At 44.3% G+C, this 18,519-nt stretch overlaps 1 protein-coding gene and 1 non-coding gene across 4 annotated transcripts in view; one reads left to right on the forward strand and one right to left on the reverse strand.

Moving 5' to 3' along the window:
* The window catches only part of LOC126354972 (cytochrome P450 4g15-like), a 332,675-nt gene that overhangs the window by 89,835 nt on the left and 224,321 nt on the right, over positions 1 to 18,519 (reverse strand). The window lies entirely within an intron of this gene.
* Trnas-cga (transfer RNA serine (anticodon CGA)) lies at positions 17,806 to 17,880 on the forward strand. Its single transcript has one exon. It is a non-coding gene; the product is annotated as a tRNA-Ser (tRNA).

Raw genomic sequence — 18,519 nt, forward strand, 5'->3', positions numbered from 1 at the left:
TGTCTATCTTGCCTTTGATGTCAGGATGCGAACTGTGTATGGTGGCGGATCTGTTGCGGTGTACCACTACCTCCGTTATGTGTTGTGCCACGTTTAGCGCTTTCAGCGCATAGCATAACGATTTTTGTGTCTCTTCTGCGGCCAGGTTTTGCACCGTCAGGGTTGTGGGTTTAGTGTATGGTTGTTCTGAGCTGCTCTCTTCTGCCTTAGGTTCGTCTGTATTCGCTGTTTTTTGTGTCGACACGACGATGTTCCTGCCGTTCGGCGTCAGCGATGCCACATACTTCGGAGTTTTGGCACATGGTGTAGCCGTGATGTCCGAGTATGATCTTCGAGTTCCTGCCGGTGTTTGTGGGCTTGGCCCTTTGGGGGCTGCTGCCGTTTTGGATCGTGTCTTAGCCTTTGTGTTTTTCTTTTCTTTGTCCATGGCTGGACCGGAAGTGGGGTCGGCCGGTGAACAATGGCGGCTCGCCCACGTGCGCGTGGTGCGTGTCGTTTGTGTCTCCTATTTGGTTAGGTGTATACCTTTCTCTTTCCGCGGGTGTACTGTTCTGGCCCTGCACCTTTTTCTTTGCCTCTGCGAGCGCGGGCTGGTCCGACGTGAACGGGGCCCTGGTTCGCGTATACCCTATCTAACCGCCCTAATTCCAGCTCTCTGGAAAATCTGCCCTATCTCTGATACGCCCTATCAGACATGACAATTTGCTTTTTATGAAAGAGACAAGATAGATTTGTCGGGTGTGCTGTGCGCGCGAGCGCTTAACAAGAGCGTAGCCGTAGCCGTAACACAACCTGCTGCGGCGGAGTCTCGCTCGACATTACGGTGAGACAAATTGCGACGGACTATTAATACAACGATAAAAGTAAAATACCTGCGCGAGAGATAAATACTTGGTGGAATTTAAGCATCTCCGTGCGAACTCGAACAAAGATATACAGACTGTATTAAGCTTCGGAAAATAGATAATTATCCCATGTTGGACACTGGAAGAGAGATATTCTATGTCGGATTGAGAGAAGATTGGTGGAAGCCGCCATTAAGGCACTAATCTATGTTTTATGGTATTGAAGAAAATAAATACACATAAAAGCACAAAAGGAGTATCAAGTGTAGAGTTCATAACCCTGAATCATTTCAAAAGAAATATTGTCATTATAAAGACGCTAGTCTTTCGGAAGCGTTGTGTGGTTTGATGGTGCGAACCTGCAGTTTTACACGGTTTTGGGATTCGTCGAGAATATTTCTCCGAAGACCTAAATAATTTCACGAACTAAAGTTGGACAGCACGTTCCATACACATGACACAGCATAACACTTGGCTGTACCGATCGATTTCCGTACAGCGATAAATTATCTTTAGCGATTTCAGGTAGAGAAGTTCCAGCAAGGAGACTCAACGAGATCTGCTGCTGCGAAACGCGTGTGGTATTACCGTATTCCTTAACTTACGGAGAACAGTAAGCAATATAGACTTCACAACTACCACAAGCATAATTAAAAAGACTCGACTTAAATAAAAGTAGCGACAGTAAAAAGGAATCGCTAAACCAAACCATAAATAAAAATCAATTAATAATAATACTTAATCACATTAATAAAACGTTCACTAAATAATAGAATAAAAATAAGAACTTTAAACTTCCGACCGAACGTTCTCGTGAGAACCACTGCCAGCAGTCAGTACAGCGGCTACATTCCTGCTAAGTCTTTCTGCAATATCGCACAATGACCATACAGCTTCCCGTAGCCCTATAACACACCTCGTTCAGTCTTAGCGAGGTACAACAGGCATGGAACTCCATCCCACAAAATGACCTGTACAACACAATACAAGCACGTTTGCATGCTTGCATTCAATATTATGGCACCTACAATGGTTGTTAATGTCCCAGCATTTCACATATGCAATAGCTTATCTCGCGTTTACATTAACCTGTGATCTTGCTATGTTAATGACCTAAATACGAGGGTAATCCCAAAAGTCAGGTCTCCTATTTTTTTTATAAGTAGATAGACCTGTTTATTTCTACAATACCATTACAACATTTACAGCTTGAACATTTAGCTATTTTGCGACATAATCACCATTTCCGTCGATGCACTTTTGTAGACGCTGTAGCAGTTTTTGTATGCCCATGTCATACCAGCTCGCCGCCATGCTGTTCAGAAAGTTATGAACCTCTTCTTCCACATCGTCGTCGGAGCTGAATCGCTTTCCGGCCAAATGTTCTTTCAACCTACGGAACAGGTGATAGTCACTGGGCGCCAAGTCAGGACTATAGGGTGGGTGGGTGATTATGTTCCACTGAAACTGTTGCAGGAGAGCAAAGGTTTGCCGAGCGATGTGTGGGCGAGCGTTGTCATGGAGAATGTGTACGCTCTTGATCAACATTCCTCTTCTCCGGTTCTGAATTGTCCGTTTGAGTTTTTTTCAGAGTCTCACAGTACCTGTTAGCGTTAATTGTTGTCCCAGCGATTCAGCTCCGATGACGAGGTGAAAGAAGAGGTTCATAGCTTTTTGAACAGAATGGCGGCGAGCTGGTATGACATGAGCATACAAAAACTGCCACAGCGTCTACAAAAATGCATCGACAGAAATGATAATTATGTCGAAAAATAGCTAAATGTTCACTCTGTAAACTGATGTAAACTTTTGGAATTACCTGGTACGAAACGTATTCGGAAAGTATGGAACGATCGGTCGCGAAATGGAAACCACAGTGAATATCCGATGACGTTTTGCACACGTGTGTTGGGTAGCGTCTCTAGTATGCCTGTCGATCGCGTTACGTCGTTCTTTTTAGTTCTGCGCACACAGGCAGCACATAAAGATACCTAGAACAATAGTGTCTCCCGCCTAGTACGAGGGCCTGGTGAGAAATTTCGCTTGACATTGCAGCCAACATTACATAACTGTCGTGCGCTTTCTTCTTCAAGACAATTCTCAGCCGCATTCTGCAGGAGCCATGAAGATTCTTGTGCATCGTTTTCGGTTGGAAATGTTTGATTACCTACAATGCGGCCCATAAGTGTCTCCCTCTGTTTCATCTCTGCTCACGTGAACCGCTGGTTATCTGGTTATGAAGACAACATTTTGGCACAGACAACGAGCTATGGACCAGCGTAGAGAACTGGCGGAAAGCACTGGCGGCTGCCTTCTATAACGAGGGTATTGGAAAGTTGGTTCAAAGCAACGACAAACGTCTAAGTCGGATCGGCGACTATGGAGATAAGTAGCTGGAAGTTGTAGCTAACTGTTGCAAATAAAACAGTTTTGATTTTCACTGTGGTTTCCATTTCGCGACCTATAGTTCCTTACTTTCCGAATAGTCCTCGTATGTTAAGTAGACACAAGTGTTCCCGAACTTTGATATAACTACATTAATAATTTTTGGTGTATTTTGGGTGCCCTTTTCTCACGTGATATCCTGCGAACAATGGACGTAGGGCAATAGGCACAGTCCATATTTCTAGTTCTCTAGAAAGCATTTGACACGGCGCTCCACTACAAACTGTTAATGATTGTCCAAGAATACAGATTAGGTTTCCAGGTATGTGAGTGGCTCGCAGGCTTCTTAAGTAATAGAACCAGGTATGGCGTTTTCGACTGCCAGAGTTCATAGAGAACAGCATCTCAGCAGTGCGCCAGGGAAGTGCGGTAGGATCTCTCTTATTCTCTAGTACAAAAATGATCTGATGGACAGAGTGAGCAGAAATCTGCGGCTGTTTTGTGATGGTGCTGTGAGGTACGGCAGGGTGTCGTCGTTGAGTAACTGTAAGAGGATACAATACGACTTAAGACAAAATTTCTAGTTGGTTTAATGGACGGCAGCTTGCTCTAAATGTAGAGAAATTAAGTTAATGCAGATGAGTAGGAAAACATACCGATGCTGTCTGAACAAAGCGTTACTGCTTGCCACTGTCAAGTCGATTAAATATCTAGGGGTAACGCTGCAAAGCGATGTGAAATAGAAGAAGGGCTTAGAGAGATAGTAGGGAAGCAGAATGGTCGACTTCGTGGTATTGGGAGAATTTTAGGAACATGTGGTTCTTCTGTAAAAGATAATGCTTATAGGATACTAGTGTGACCCGTTGTTGAGTACTGTTCGAGTGCTTGGGATCCACGCCATTTCGGATTTAAGGAAAACATCGAAGTTGGGGGCTGGCGGCTAGATTAGTTACTTGTAGGCTCGATCAACATGCTAGTATCGCGAAGATGCTTCGTGAACTCAAACCGGAATCCCAGGAGGGAAGATGTTATTTCGCGAAACACTGTTAACAAAATTTAAATAACCGACATTTAAAGCGACTGCAGAACGATTCTGCTGCCTGCCACCAACGAACATTTTACATTAAGACCATGAAGACAAGATAAGAGAGATTGGGGCGCGCAAGGAGGCATATAGATACTCTCTTTTCACTCGTTCTGTTTATGACTGGAGTAGGACAGGAAATAACTGGTAGTGGGAAAAGACGCCATCCGCCATGCGCCTTACGTTGGCTTACGGAGTATGTATATATGCAGACGTAGAACAAATAGGAAAAAGAGGATATGTGTCGAGTTAGAGAACACTTAACGAACATTTTAAAAGACTATAAAAGGGAGAAACGATCTCAATGATTAAATATGATAAATCAGACCTCGCATGGAAAGATACAGGTGTTTGTTCTTTCCGCGCGTTGGAAATTTGTGGTAAGTTCCTATGGGACCAAGCTGCTCAGGCCATCGGTCCCTAGGCTTACACACTACTTAATCTAAATTAAACTGCCGCTAAAGACAACACACACACACACACACACACACACACACACACACACACACACACACACATACTCGCACACACACACTCATGCCCGAGAGAGGACGCGAACCTCCGACGGGGGAACCATGGCAAGGCGCCATACGAGATTCGAGATTGGAATGGAAGAGAAGTGTGAAGATGGTTCGATGAACCCTCAGCCAGAGACTTAAATGTGGTTTGCAGAGTATCCATGTACATGTAGGTGCTGTTCATCAAGCTATATCAAAACACACACAAAAAAAATCGGAAGTTCTTTCGAACTGCTTAAGAAAAACTATGAGCCACAAGCTGCATAAATTGGAAGTATAAATATTTCACAATCAACCGTAAGTTTCAAAACTGACATGTTTCAGAAAAATATAATGATGAAACAAAAGAGTGATCCACGTTGGCGACGCTCCACGTGATGTTCCTGTATAAGTAGCGAATTCCAGTGATCACACAGGTGAACAGAATTAATATGTTGGACGAATTTAGTGGACCAATGAGGAAAATTACTGAAGAAATGAGAAGAGGTGGAGGAGGAGAGTAGTGTTTTAACGTCCCGTCGACAACGAGGTCATTAGAGACGGAGCACAATCTCGGATTTGGGAAGGATGGGAAAGGAAGTCGGCCGTGCCCTTTCACAGGAACCATCCCGGCATTTGCCTGAAGCGATTTAGGGAAATGACGGAAGACCTAAATCTGGATGGCCGGACGTGGATTTGAACCGTCGTCCTCCCGAATGCGAGTCCAGTGTGCTAACCACTGCGCCACCTCGCTCGGTGAAATTAGAAGACTCAAGATATGAACAGGGTGGGTATTGTAATAACTGTCCAGAAGAAGCGGCGATGGGAATGATTTTTTGTCTAACAATTACTATTTGAATGTGTGAATCCAACTAAGCGGAAATTGCATTCAGTAGCGTGTAGCAATCAATTTAAGGAAGTGTTGCTGGATTGGGATGCTAGACGAAAGAGTGGATAAAAAATTATGTGGCTAGAGAGAGAAATGTCCGACAGAGGTTAACTCCAGTTGTTACACGGATGCAGTCACTTAGTAACAAGGGGCCATAATGCACTTGTTTATGTGACTCTTTGTTCATTTTTGGAAGTAAGAATAATTTAGAATATGTGTGAAACGATATCATAATACCAAATATGAATAACTGTTTTAGATGATTATAAGAACAAGCAAATTTTTGCTCCGTTATGCTATAGTATTATTTGTATCTAATATGGCACAAAGTTGTTGTTACACATACGAATGTGTGAAAGAACTGACATCAAGGCATTCGCTGTTGGAAAGGCGTAGTTCTCAAAAGAGGCGGCAGACATCGCAAATGTGTCAGTTTCCGTATCATACTTGTAACGAAAGATTCCTGTCGTCTCAGACGCGTTTTTTTTTTGTCTCTAGTAAACAGGTAAATCAGAAAAGACAGGCGCTCAGATTGGCGTGTGTTATTTGATGTTACTCGGAGAACTGGAGTACAGAGTAAAAATTGCACAGGTTCATTGTATCTATATTTTAGAAATGATTATCTGATTCTGGACAAAAATGCGTCCCTTTATCTTTCCTAACAAGTTGTAAATCCATTTATATTTAAATTTGTAAACATATTTGTCTTTCCTTGGTTCCTGAGAGGTGGGGGTTTCTTTACAGAGTTTACTCCTCTTGTGAGATTGCCTCACTATATCTTCAACGTGGTTTACACGCTGAAGATCCAAAGAAATTGGTACACCTGCCTACAGCTGCGTTTTCCTAGCTGCGGGGATTTCCTGCAGCGCGCTGCGTAAAACGCCTGCGAGACCCCGCTGCTGACTAGCACAATGCAAACATACGAGACCGTTTTCCTAGGCTGCGGTCTAGAGATGGTCAAAGTCGTTCATGCTTGGGAACTAAGTCACTGGTGTTCGCTCTTTTTTGGGAACCGTCCATTTTTGCTCGTTCACCGTTCATTATACTTGGTATAGGTTTTCATGAAAAATTGGAAATTAGTAGCCTAGGTGACTAAAGATGGAAGGCGCCGAGAGGGGGCACTTGCCTCCCCCCTGGAGTACAGAGTCTTTATACATAACAGAATTCTCACACACTTGTAATTTTCGTGATTCAGCAAAACCTGTCGTTTAGCCAACTATAGTGTTATGTGGCTGATCGCAGTGAAATAATATTATGTGGCGCCTGAAAAACCGGCCCCGAGTACAGACTGCTCGCCAATTACGCACGATTTGTTGATCACTACGAGCAGAACAGATAAACATGCAGTGAAGAAATAACAGATAAGCTAATGCAAAGAACTTTGAAACAACAGATGACGATTGGTAAGCGACAATGAGCAGTCTAGTACTCGGGGACGATTTTTCGTGCGCCACCCTGTGCCACCGAAATAATATTGTAGGAGTTATCGCATCTCTTTACAAAATGTGATACCACATACTCGATTGCGAAGCGCAGGATTGATTTGGTTGTAAGTCGGTCTGCCTTCCATAACAATAAACACGCTCTTTTACCTTGAATAAAAAAAAAGACCGAAAATGGCCACTCGTGTGTGCCGTGCCGACGTCGTTTGCATGTGTAATAACAAAAAGTCTTGCCTTTTTACAAGTATTTCTTCTGCTGTTTATGGAAATAGTGAAGTAAGCTGATACGCCGTTTTCTTACCTGAAAAGGTGTATGTATTACGTACCACGTAATTTTTATGCAATTTACGTAATTATAAAATACATTTTAATTACCGGTCGTGGACGCTGAATAGAATACGAAAAGAACCAGAAGTTCAGAGTTCAGAAAAAGGTTTGAAGCAGATCTAGAAAGGGCGTGCGAAGCGAACGAAACGAACAACAACTCGATACTGAACTATGAGCAGTCGGCAGTGGAACTGCGACGAGCGGCCACGCGAAGAATGACGAGTCCAGCCGAGCGAGACCGAGATCGGTGGGAACGGGACCGAGGATGGAACGAGAGCCGTGCCGTTGCGGGAACGAGACCGACAGAAGTGAACTATGAAAGACCATTCCTTAGAATTCGTTCCTCGCTCGTTCCGTTCATCTTAGTGAGCGGTTTCTTTGGACCCTTTAGTTCGCGAGTGCGGACAACGCAGTGCCGCAGCGGGCTCCGCCTGCGAGAAACGTTTGCGTTATTCGGAAGGAGTCTGTCCCGCACGTCGCAGCGATTTGCTTGGTCGGAGGAGCGGCGGTAGTCGATCTGGACACCAGCGAGACGACAGATGCACTGCTTTATCGCGCGCACAGGCGACAACAGACAATTTTTAACAGCGTTGCTATAGAAACAATCACCAGAAATGTCAGCTGACCGCTTTTATGCCTCAGAGGATGAGCAACTTACCGAACAAGTTCCCGAAAAGCAAATTTTGTCGAATATGGCAGACGCAGATGGGAAAATCAATTTTAAAAAAAAAGACTTAATTTGGTCATAAATCGAAAGAAAAACGAATAAAACTATTCGCGAGTGGAACAGGGTTGGAGGGATCAGGTAGTGATAGCAAAAGTACCCTCCGATACACACCATTAGGTGGCTTGTGGAGTATGATGTAGATGTCTTTTATTATGTCCAATGGAATACATTTTGCCATTCGGTTACAGGAATTACTTCTCAGTTTGTCTTCAATTAACGAAAGGAAATAATGAAACTGGTTGAGTGTGACACTGAAAAATGCCATAAACTTCTCCGAATCGTCGAGCAAATATTTTGTAACTAAAATTTTATGTGCTGCTCCTTCTTCACGATGCAAGAACATTCGTCTCATTGTATTGGGCTTCCTGAGTACTCTTTGCAATCAAATACAGGCCATCTCCTCTTCCCTAACTTCCATGTACTTTCGGAGCGCCAAAATTAACAGTTTTTTAGCTCGATCAGTGCACTGCATGTTAGGTCTTCACTGCCTTCGCTGCTACTGTAGCGCTGCACAGCGTCGGACCTAGCAGATGGCTCCTCTCGCTTTCACTGCTGAAGGCAATTATAAAGTTATGTTGTTGTACGACACTTACTTTGGAGATATGGCGTGATAAATATCGAGCAGCGCGAAAAATCAACTTGTCTTAAAATCTCAAGTATTTATCTATTTCAATAGCACAAAATTTTCATTGAGTTAAAAGAAGGTATCAGTTGGCAAATCTAAAAAAAAAAAATAAATAAATAAAAAAAATAGTTTTATTTTTTTAGGTTCTGACGCGCACCGCGCCGCGCCTAGGTAAACGTTTCACGCAGCACCCTACAACCCGCATCGCACGGCGTATTCCACTGCACGATCTGAAAATTCCCGCAGCTAGGAAAAGGTAACTTAATTCCATGTAGGGCCCCCGCGTGCACGAAGTGCCGCAACACGATGTGGCGTGGACTCGACTAATGTCTGAAGCAGTGCTGTAGGGAACAGACACCATGAATCCTTCAGGGTTCTCCACAAATCCGCAAGAGTTCGAGGGGTAGAGATCTCTTCTGAACAGCAAGACGTCCCAGATATGCTCAATAATGTTCAAGACTGGGGAACTTGCTGGCCAGCGGAAGTGTTGAAATTCAGAAGAAAGTTCCTGGAGCCACTCTGTAGCAATTCTGGACGTGTGGGGTGTCGCATTGTCCTGCTGGAATTGTCCAAGTCCGTCGGGATGCACAATGGACATGAATGGATGCAGATGATCAGACAGGGTGCTTACGTACGTGTCACCTGTCAGAGTCGTATCTAGACAAATCAGGGGTTCCATATCACTCCAACTGCAGACGCCCCACACCATTACAGAGCCTCAAACAGCTCTAACAGTCCGCTGCTGACATGCAGGGTCCATGGATTCATGATGTTGTCTCCATACCCGTACACGTCCATTTGCTCGATACAACTTGCCTTATATAGGCCTTGCCGACTGCAGCGCCGTATTCTGGCTGTTTACATATCTCTGTATTTGAATACGCGTGCCTATATCAGTATCTTTGGCGCTTCAACGTATATGCCAATGACTTCTTCAAATAATGGATATGTTTTACACAGAGGCTATTTGAACTTCATAATACAGCGAGTTCAGACAGGTGGGGTGCACTTCACTACCCACTATGGATGTAAACTGCGTTCGAAATTCGAAACCAAGTTGGAAGATGGCAGAACATAAGTTGGTAAAACTGCCTTATACTAGGTACGTTATTGTTTTTCAATTCGTTGTACTGTTGCGTAGCATTTAACTGTTAGCTTCAGTTAATGAAAGCTACTAATTACGATGTGTGGTGTTTAAACGTGTAACTTGTTCTTAAATTATGGCGCTTTCAACTGACGAACGTATTTTTCTTGGCGAACGTATTTTTCTTGGCGAGCGTGTTTTTCATCAAGACGATAGAGACACAGATTTAGTGCAGGAGGCATTTGCCTACTGAGAAATTTCGGGAGGCAGGCTCAGAGTTAGAACCACGTAAACTAAACGAACAGAAGCTGCTGGATATCTCTGAGTCTGCGCAGCAGAGCCCAGTAAAATAACGGCGCGCGCTGGCTCAAGAAAACCGCGCAGAAAGAATTTAGAGAAACACTGAAATTGCTCTCTTATAAAGTGACATTAGTGAAAGAACTGAAAGATGGAGATTATGAAAAGCGAATCCGTTACTGCGAACTGTGTACATCTTTCAATGGGAGGAATACCGCTGATATCCTTGATTTCACCTTATACACAAGCGAAGTCTGGTTCCACCTCTCTGATAATACTAACACACTATTATGATAAACGGAGAATCGGTGCTTGAAACGCCACTGCGTGATCAGGAAATTGGATTGTGTGCAGCAACTAGGATAATGCAACTGAGATAATGCGCGCCGCGCGGGGGGTAGCCGCTGTGGCGTCTTGTCACGGTCCGTGGGGCTCTCCCCGTCGGAGGTTCGAGTCCTCCCTCGGGCAGGGGTGCGTGTGTCGTCCTTATTGTAAGGTAGTTTAAGTTTGGTCCCATAAGACATTACCAGAAATTTCGAAATTTCCCATCCCATAGCGTATTATTGGACCTCTATTTTTAGAACAAACTGTAAACACTGAACGTTATTGTTTAATGACCCAAGATTCCATTCGCTAGCTAAAGGAAGACGAAATCAGCTACTCGCAGTTTCTACAAGACAGTGCTAGTGCGAACGCAGGCAACAACACTATGCGTTTTTTTTTTTGTTTTTTTTTTTTTTGTGGACGCTGCATCTCAATACACCAGTGGTCCCCTCGCTCGCCTGACCTTACTCCACCAGACTTCTTTCTTCTGGTAGCAGCAAAACTGTAGGGTACCGCAATCGCCCACACACTCTTTGTGACACAAAAACTGAAATAACTGGGTAAGTAGGGACATATCATAATCAAGTCTGCGTTTCCCACCAAATTAAACGGGTTCGGACTTGTATAACCGCCCATGAGTGTCACTTCGAACATTTGTTGTAATTGCACAGCAAATTTCAAAACGCCCTACATAACTAACAATTTTCATTTGATCTGCTGTAAAGGAATTTAAAGGTGGTTACTTCAGTGAGAAAATTACGTCAGCTAGGAGACGACAATATTTTCAATGGGTACCTAAATTTCTTGACTTCCTAGCGAGTCGTGTATTATATTTAAGTGAAATAGATATTAATAATGAAACTAAAAATAATTCAGAACAGTTAAGAGAACTTTGAAAAATAAAGTCAAGGAAGGTACACGAAGACATTGGTGCAAAGTCGTGGCAACATCGGTGGACATCAGTGAGCTGGAAACTAGCTCATTATACTAAAGGTAGTAGCAGAATATAAGATGATAAGTCTGCCCACCAACAGAGGCGGGGCAGTGGTTAGCGCGCTGCACTTACATTCTTGAGAGTGACTGTTCGCCGGCCGGGGTGGCCGTGCGGTTCTAGGCGCTACAGTCTGGAACCGAGCGACCACAACGGTCACAGGTTCGAATCCTGCCTCGGGCATGGATGTGTGTGATGTCCTTAGGTTAGTTAGGTTTAATTAATTCTAAGTTCTAGGCGACTGATGACCTCAGAAGTTAAGTCGCATAGTGCTCAGAGCCATTTGAACCATTTTTAGTGATTGTTCACATACTCGTCTGGCCATCCAGATTGAAATTTTCTGTGATTTTATAAATCGCATAAGGTGAACAAAAAATACGGTGAATGAATTTTTTTAGCAGTAACTGCACACGCTACAACCACTTAGAACTCGCTCAGACTTGTCAATCAACGTTCTGAGACGCTAGAGTGAGCCTGTGTTTACCGTGTTTGTCGCACATCGTGGATTTCGAACAACGCGTGAACATTAAGATCTATTACAAGTTGAAAAAATTGCGTCGGTAGAAGACGCGCATTTTAAACAATAATTTGCAAGTGGGACGAATGAGTGCAAAATTTGTTCCCGGCTTTTCAGTGGTTAACAGAAAGAATATCGTGTGTCACTTTGCACGGAGTTGAAGGACTGCGTTCATTCAGATACGGACTTCATGTCCAAAAGTCTTACTGGACATGAAACTGGGGTCTGGGGCCATGACCCTGAGATGGAAATTCAGAGTTATCAATAGATAACTAGTGAATCTCCTCTCCCTACACAGGCACCTCAGCCAAAATCGAATATCAAAGTATGAAACGTCCCCTTAGACAAATTTAAAAATGAAAGTGCTGGAAAACCGCTTACGTTATTTGATTTTCAAACAAATGAGCAGAACTGAACGTACTCAGACATTTCCATCTTTTTTTCTTCTGATCAACACCAAACTGACACACAATGTTTTTAGCGCAATGCAATCTGACTTTCAATAATCCCTACAAAAGAATGGCCCTGACTAACAATAACCTATACCTTTCATGAAATACTTACATCACAAAAATCTTCGTTACTCGAACTACTGCAATACAGCGAGCGTCAATACTGCCAGCTAAATAAAGGATTCTAACTACTGAAGGCACTAACTACTGATATGCATAGTTAGCAAATCAAAGATTTTGATAGCGAACAAACAATGTATTTACCTCAATAATGTTCAAAAGTGATCATATATATATAAGTTCATGATATCCATTTTTACAAATTTACTCTTTCTGATGGACCCACGTCCAGATCGTCCACTTTCAAAATTCTGCCATCTCTCTTCCCACATCCATCACTGCTGGCGGCTCACCTCCAACTGCGCAATGCTAGGCGCTGTTCACATCCAACTGCCCAACACTACACAAGCGAATATTCCAACAATGCAAACCAGCCACAGACTGCACACAGCACAGTCAGTGATTTTCATACAGAGCGCTACGTGACGTTACCAACATAAAAACGTAAACAGCCTACTCACAAAAGTCATGCTCATTGTTTTTCCGATATTGAGGACATAGTGCGATAGAGTTCGTTCCTAGGGGAATAACTGTAAACGCCGAATTTTACAAGGGGGCACTGCAACGATTGTGAAACGATGGACGAAGAAAGAGACCAGAAAAAATGCGCCAATGGCTTCCTTCATCACGATAGCACGCCGTGACACGCCTCATTTTTGATTCGAGAGTTTGTGGCAGGAGAAAGTTTTCCTGCCTGTCCACGTCCACCTTATTCACCAGATTTAACACCGTGCGACTTTCTGGCTCATCCTAAAAATTAAAACCGTGCTAAAAGGAAAGCGTTTTGACATCATGCCTGACATTGAAAGGGCAATGACAGAGAAGCTCTGAACGCCCTTCCAAAAGAAGCCTTTCACAGAAGCTTGCAGTCGTGTATTCAACTTTGGCATAAATGAATTGCTACCTACTGACAGTAGCTAGAAGGAGACTACATCAAATTCCACGTAAGCTTGTTAATTTATTTCTAATACAATTATCCACCGTATTTTTGATAACGCATCACATATTTTAATTTCAAAGCAACTTTACGAACACACTGTATAACTAAGAATTTTTATTTGATTGGCTGCAAAGTAAATTTTAATGTGATGGCTTTAGTGGGAAAGTTGCCTGTCACTTGGAGATGACAAAATTTTCAACAAATACATAATCTCTTCAACTTTCTGGTGTGCATGTGTAGTATCTAGTGAAATATATATTAATAATAAAATTTAAAAAACAATTAATTGTCAGAGCGACTAAGAGAACAACGAAAAATAAAGTCAAGAAAGATACACGGAAACATTGGTTCAGAGTCATGGCAATATCAGTGGATCTCGATGAACGGGAGACAATCATCGTGTCATCTAAAGATAGGAGCAGACTTTGAGATCATCAGCGTGCCCACCGACAGAGGTGGCACGGTGGTTAGTTACCACACCGGACTTGCATTCCGGAGGGTGATTGTTCAAATCTTCGTCCTGCCATCCGGATTTAGGTTTTTCGGGATTTCCTTAAATAGCTTAAGAAAATAAACTCTGTCCGAACAGGCCTTGGAAGGCCCAACGGTACCGACCGGCCGCCGCGTCAGCCTCAGCTCACAGGCGTCACTGGATGCGGATACGGAGGGGCATGTGGTCAGCACACCGCTCTCCCAGCCGTATGTCAGTTTACGAGATCGGAGCCGCTTCTTCTCAGTCACGTAGCTCCTCAATTTGCCTCACAAGGGATGACTGCACCCCGCTTGCCAGCAGCTAGCCTGGCCCGACAGCGCTTGACTTCAGTGATCTGACGGGTAGCGGTGTTACCCCTGCGGCAAGGACGTCCGCAAAACTAAACCAGGATGACCGGAAGCGGGTTTGAGTCGTTTTCCTTCCGAATGCGAGTGCAGCGTGCTAACCATTGCGCCACTTCGCTCGGTTAAATCGCTTAAGGTTCTCGCAAATGCCGGGATGGTTCCTTTGGAAGGACACGGCTGACTGCCTTTTTCATTTTTCTCTAATCAGAGCCTGTGCTCCACTCATGACTTCGTTGTCCGGCCCTTCCCGCCGGGGGTTCGAGTCCTCCCTCGGGCTTGGGTGTGTGAGTTGTTCGTAGCATAAGTTAGTTTAAGTAGTGTGTGAGTCTAGGGACCGATGACCTCGGCAGTTTGGTCCCATAGGAATCCACACACATTTGAACATTTCAACTCCGTTGTCGACGGGATGTTAAACACTAATCTTCCTCCCTTCATGTTTTGAGCCTGCTGGGAAAGGAAGTGTTGGATGGCCAACTTAGAGACGTAATAGTGTTTCTATACTGGAAAAAATTAATTGTTTAACTCGCCAGCCTTATTTCAAATCCAAAGTTCGCTGCTGAATAGGTAAAAGCCAGCCGATGTGGGCGAGCGGTTCTAGGCGCTTCAGTCTGGAACCGCGCGACCGCTACGGTCGCAGGTTCGAATCCTGACTCGGGCATGGATGTGTGTGATGTTCTTAGGTTAGTTAGGTTTAAGTAGTTCTAAGTTCTAGGGGACTGATGACCTCGGATGTTAAGTCCCATAGTGCTCAGAGCCATTTGAACTATTTGAATAGGTAAAGGTATTTGCATCCTCTATTGTAACTTTCACGTTGATACTTAATGACTCATTATGACAGTTATAGAAGTTGCCTTTGTCTTCCGTGTTGGGTTCAGCATTGCTTGGATCTCTGATAATACAAAATAATTTAGAAGGATCCGCTTCAGTTGTACTAATTGTTTGTTCAAACCACGACTGGTTTCGGAATTTTATAATCTCATCTTCAGGGGTATGAAATTATTGTATTTGGTAACAAATGACATGCGGTTGGGCCAGTCAGTGCTGGAGCTCCAATCATTGCATGTTGGCGGAACCTGAGTTGTAGTTGGTGTTTCTACTGTGCGGCTGCTCGGCGATGGACAGTTTCCGCCAGCACGCAGTGATTCGAGCTCTTACACTGACTGACCCGACCGCATGTTATGCGTTACCAAATATAATAATTTCATGCCTGAAGATTGGATTTTAAAATTTCGAAACCGGTCATGGTTTGAATAAATAATTAGTACAACTGAAGCGGATCCCTCTAAATTAATTATCATGTCTCTCAGTTGTGGATGTCCTACATACCAAATCTTGTACTGATCATACTGTTAATGTAATTTACCTCCTTTTTCTAAATCTCAGTAGCATTCATTTAAAATCTGATTACTCACGTTCTATGTCATACAACGTGTATTAAAATAGCCAGTAACTTCATGTTAAGTGTATACGTTCTTGAATTACTATGGCCAATATACCGTATTACTGTTCCAGTCCTTTCTTATTATGGGGCTGCCGTTTTTGAATTTCTGCCTTGAGCTCCGTTTTCATAGAAATTTCAGTTATCTGATTCCCATTGGAAATATCAAAATCTTCCTTTATAGATACAGAGGGAATAGCACTTTTTCTTGTCTTCTAACTGAAGAAACTTTCTTTACCGTTAATTTTTCCCCACCAAACACAATCAGGGCACACAACGGAGGAGGGTGACAGCTATCCACTTTCGTACTACCCAGCTCAACAGAGTGAATGAAACACTTTACCTTAAAAAGTGTATGCAGTTTTTTTAATCTGTCGCTAGAAAATACGGAAATCTGTGTGATGTATGGAAAGACATGCAAAGAAGATTTTGCTCTTAGAAAAGTGGGTAAAAGGAAGTACAAGTTCACTTTTTCTCATAAGGGAAAATTAAAATATAAGTGCACATTTTCCTTACTGAGAAAGAATCCCTCCAAAGTATGCTACAGTAAGACTGATTCATGAAACTTCCTGGCAGATCAAAACTGTGTGCCCGACCGAGACTCGAACTCGGGACCTTTGCCTTTCGCGGGCAAGTGCTCTACCAACTGAGCTACCGAAGCACGACTCACGTCCGGTACTCACAGCTTTACTTCTGCCAGTATCCGTCTCCTACCTTCCAAACTTTACAGAAGCTCTTCTGCGAAACTGGCAGAAGTAAAGCTGTGAGTACCGGACGTGAGTCGTGCTTCGGTAGCTCAGTTGGTAGAGCACTTGCCCGCGAAAGGCAAAGGTCCCGAGTTCGAGTCTCGGTCGGGCACACAGTTTTGATCTGCCAGGAAGTTTCATATCAGCGCACACTCCGCTGCAGAGTGAAAATCTCATTCTGGAAACATCCCCCAGGCTGTGGCTAAGCCATGTCTCCGCAATATCCTTTCTTTCAGGAGTGCTAGTTCTGCAAGTTTCGCAGAAGAGCTTCTGTAAAGTTTGGAAGGTAGGAGACGGATACTGCAAGAAGTAAAGCTGTGAGTACCGGACGTGAGTCGTGCTTCGGTAGCTCAGTTGGTAGAGCACTTGCCCGCGAAAGGCAAAGGTCCCGAGTTCGAGTCTCGGTCGGGCACACAGTTTTGATCTGCCAGGAAGTTTCATATCAGCGCACACTCCGCTGCAGAGTGAAAATCTCATTCTGGAAACATCCCCCAGGCTGTGGCTAAGCCATGTCTCCGCAATATCCTTTCTTTCAGGAGTGCTAGTTCTGCAAGTTTCGCAGAAGAGCTTCTGTAAAGTTTGGAAGGTAGGAGACGGATACTGGCAGAAGTAAAGCTGTGAGTACCGGACGTGAGTCGTGCTTCGGTAGCTCAGTTGGTAGAGCACTTGCCCGCGAAAGGCAAAGGACCCGAGTTCGAGTCTCGGTCGGGCACACAGTTTTGATCTGCCAGGAAGTTTCATATCAGCGCACACTCCGCTGCAGAGTGAAAATCTCATTCTGGAAACATCCCCCAGGCTGTGGCTAAGCCATGTCTCCGCAATATCCTTTCTTTCAGGAGTGCTAGTTCTGCAAGTTTCGCAGAAGAGCTTCTGTAAAGTTTGGAAGGTAGGAGACGGATACTGGCAGAAGTAAAGCTGTGAGTACCGGATGTGAGTCGTGCTTCGGTAGCTCAGTTGGTAGAGCACTTGCCCGCGAAAGGCAAAGGTCCCGAGTTCGAGTCTCGGTCGGGCACACAGTTTTGATCTGCCAGGAAGTTTCATATCAGCGCACACTCCGCTGCAGAGTGAAAATCTCATTCTGGAAACATCCCCCAGGCTGTGGCTAAGCCATGTCTCCGCAATATCCTTTCTTTCAGGAGTGCTAGTTCTGCAAGTTTCGCAGAAGAGCTTCTGTAAAGTTTGGAAGGTAGGAGACGGATACTGGCAGAAGTAAAGCTGTGAGTACCGGACGTGAGTCGTGCTTCGGTAGCTCAGTTGGTAGAGCATTTGCCCGCGAAAGGCAAAGGTCCCGAGTTCGAGTCTCGGTCGGGCACACAGTTTTGATCTGCCAGGAAGTTTCATATCAGCGCACACTCCGCTGCAGAGTGAAAATCTCATTCTGGAAACATCCCCCAGGCTGTGGCTAAGCCATGTCTCCGCAATATCCTTTCTTTCAGGAGTGCTAGTTCTGCAAGTTTCGCAGAAGAGCTTCTGTAAAGTTTGGAAGGTAGGAGACGGATACTGGCAGAAGTAAAGCTGTGAGTACCGGACGTGAGTCGTGCTTCGGTAGCTCAGTTGGTAGAGCACTTGCCCGCGAAAGGCAAAGGTCCCGAGTTCGAGTCTCGTTCGGGCACACAGTTTTGATCTGCCAGGAAGTTTCATATCAGCGCACACTCCGCTGCAGAGTGAAAATCTCATTCTGGAAACATCCCCCAGGCTGTGGCTAAGCCATGTCTCCGCAATATCCTTTCTTTCAGGAGTGCTAGTTCTGCAAGTTTCGCAGAAGAGCTTCTGTAAAGTTTGGAAGGTAGGAGACGGATACTGGCAGAAGTAAAGCTGTGAGTACCGGACGTGAGTCGTGCTTCGGTAGCTCAGTTGGTAGAGCACTTGCCCGCGAAAGGCAAAGGTCCCGAGTTCGAGTCTCGGTCGGGCACACAGTTTTGATCTGCCAGGAAGTTTCATATCAGCGCACA

The sequence above is a fragment of the Schistocerca gregaria genome, chromosome 3 (assembly GCF_023897955.1).
Source record: "Schistocerca gregaria isolate iqSchGreg1 chromosome 3, iqSchGreg1.2, whole genome shotgun sequence".
NCBI classification, from domain to species: Eukaryota; Metazoa; Arthropoda; class Insecta; order Orthoptera; family Acrididae; genus Schistocerca; species Schistocerca gregaria.